Genomic DNA, 3234 nt, shown 5'->3' on the forward strand with positions numbered 1-3234 from the left:
CGAAATTCAACAGACAAAACCTGATTTTGCTTCGTGTTTTTCAGAGAAACGGCATATTTACAGAGATACAATATTTCCAAGAAAAAAGTATATTTCATGTTGTTTACATAGAGATAACATGTTTCGTAATTCCTAAAACCCGATTGATACTCTGAAACACATAAGTAAAATGTTTTACTGAGAAAAATAAGAAAGTAACATACTGAGCTATAAGTGATGCTATTTTCTTTGTTAAATAAATGAAACAACGCTACGCCTTCAACTTGTTTCTAAGTGGTTGAAACGATTCCTCAATATGTCATGATCTTTTAAAAATATAACCTATTTTACTCAACACCTGGCTGGTGCTGTGAGAATTATTAGTTTCCTTTTACATCATATTAGTTACTCTGTGTGTGTCCTAGTGGTTAATATGGAAGTTACTGATCACAAGGTCCAAGTTCGAACCACATCATGCTGCTGAACACACTTCTCTGTATCATATAACGGTTATAGTCGATCATTCTATTCGGTTAACAGTATGCTGATAAATGGTGTGTATTTCTGACTGTTTGTCTGTAGTGATGAATTAGGGATGCTGTACCTAGATATTAGAAGCGAACTGGGCCTTTTTTGAAGGCCGTGCCTCTTCATTATGAGTTGAGATCCATACCATCCCACAGGCACTGACCAATGCATTTCTTACCAGGTTTATAAATTTATTTAAATTTAAAATCAGCGTAGTACCAGTATTCTTTCGAATATATTTTTCTTAAGGGGAGAAGAGGGGCACATGATGGTCGCCCGAGGGACACAATGGCCAGTCCGTAGACAAATGAAAAGTATACCAGTCCGGTGTAGAAAAATGAAAAGGTATACCAGTCCGGTGTAGAAAAATGAAAAGTTATACCAGTCCGGTGTAGACAAATGAAAAGGTATACCAGTCCAGTGTAGAAAAATGAAAAGGTATACCAGTCCAGTGTAGACAAATGAAAAGGTATACCAGTCCAGTGTAGAAAATGAAAAGGTATACCAGTCCGGTGTAGAAAAACGAAAAGGTATACCAGTCCGGTGTAGAAAAATGAAAAGGTATACCAGTCCGGTGTAGAAAAACGAAAGGTATACCAGTCCGGTGTAGAAAAATGAAAAGGTATACCAGTCCGGTGTAGAAAAATGAAAAGGTATACCAGTCCAGTGTAGAAAAATGAAAAGGTATACCAGTCCGGTGTAGACAAATGAAAAGGTATACCAGTCCAGTGTAGAAAATGAAAAGGTATACCAGTCCGGTGTAGAAAAATGAAAAGGTATACCAGTCCGGTGTAGAAAAATGAAAAGTTATACCAGTCCGGTGTAGACAAATGAAAAGGTTCGTGAAATTGATAAATTTTTGAAGATAGATCATATGTTCCAATTTAGCGGATATGAAGATTTAAGAAGTGTCTTGAGGGCCAGGAAGCATAGTAAAGATTAAGGCCAATAGCGACGCTGAAGAGAAAAAAGCAAGGCGACAAACGCTTGACAAAGCATATCATAAACAAACGTCCCGTGAACAGAGTCACCGAGTGGTTGGGATCTTCATAGCATAAAGAAACCAGCTGTTTTGTTTTCCTTACATGAAACGCATAGCGCATGCTCTTGTCGTACACTCAGGTATGAGAAGTACATATTCTACTAGTGTTGAAGAGAAACAGTACACAGTTAAAAGTTCCAGTATAAATATACAGGAAATTGTGAATGCATGATTTATGATTTGAAGAAAAGTAAGTTTTGTTTCTTTTTTTATTAACATTTCATGAAGATTGAGTTTATAAGAAACATGATGAAAGTTAACACCTTAATAGTTTAGTACATTTTCCATTGACTAAGATGACACCCGAAATCAGTAGCTTGTATTAATTCTAATATGGATATTTATCGTTAGTTAACAACAGTATCAATATCAAATCTCAGAAATACCACTGAAGGTTTGGTTATGATCACATAGAACACAGTTCTCCTGAAATGAAAGTTAGGAATAACGTATATATATATTCGTTAAACTTCGGTTTTTTGGATTTATAATGTTCAAGAAGTGATCTCATGTTAACTAGATCTAGTAGAGGCACCGGACTGGTATACCTTTTCATTTTTCTACACTGGACTGGTATACCTTTTCATTTTTCTACACTGGACTGGTATACCTTTTCATTTTTCTACACCGGACTGGTATACCTTTTCATTTTTCTACACCGGACTGGTATACCTTTTCAGTTTTCTTACTGCACAATGTAATTTAAAAGGGGGCAAGAATCCCTAAATACCTGTATTTACTAAAACTGAATTTCCTTCCTTTAAATAGTGAAGATAAAAATATGTTTTATCAAAGATATTTCATTTTTAAGTTGCCTAAAGGGTGCTACAAAGTTTGGTATAGGAAATGGGAAAATAAGCTGAACTAGGATGTTTCACTAAATGACAAGTCATTTATCAGAAGTGAAAGGGTTCAAGTATAGTGATATGAATGAGTTTATATGAAATCTAAATCACATACTTTGTTGTGAATGTACATACATTACTCTTTGTGTAATAAATGAAAAATAAACAATAATAACGTGTCATATACACGTTTCATGAAATGTTTAAAATGTATATGAACATTTTAAATTTAGAGTTTGGGCCTTTTGCGCCTAGTGATAAATCCGCCACTGATCACGCATGCTATCATAACTGGTTCTGTCTACAGCAAGATAGTACGTGATGAATCACGCACACGTATGGTTAATGGATTAAAAGTGCAGGAAGGTGTGCTGACCCATCACCGTAAAACACTGACCTTTGGTTCTCTGCTGCACTTAGTGGTCTTCAGAGATCCGAGACAGTGGTTGCTAACGTACGACAGTGTTACAATGGTTGAAAGGCATGTGAACATCATATAGAACATTTCGGTAGATGTATGTGTCACAATGGTTGAAAGGCATGTGAACATCATATAGAACATTTCAGTAGATGTATGTGTTACAATGGTTGAAAGGCATGTGAACATCATATAGAATATTTCAGTAGATGTATGTATTACAATGGTTGAAAGGCATGTGAACATCATATAGAACATTTCAGTAGATGTATGTGTTACAATGGTTGAAAGGCATGTGAACATCATACAGAACATCTCAGTAGATGTATGTGTTACAATGGTTGAAAGGCATGTGAACATCATACAGAACATCTCAGTAGATGTATGTGTTACAATGGTTGAAAGGCATGTGAACATCATAC

This window comes from Limulus polyphemus, unplaced genomic scaffold (assembly GCF_000517525.1).
Source record: "Limulus polyphemus unplaced genomic scaffold, Limulus_polyphemus-2.1.2 Scaffold4223, whole genome shotgun sequence".
Lineage (NCBI taxonomy): Eukaryota > Metazoa > Arthropoda > Merostomata > Xiphosura > Limulidae > Limulus > Limulus polyphemus.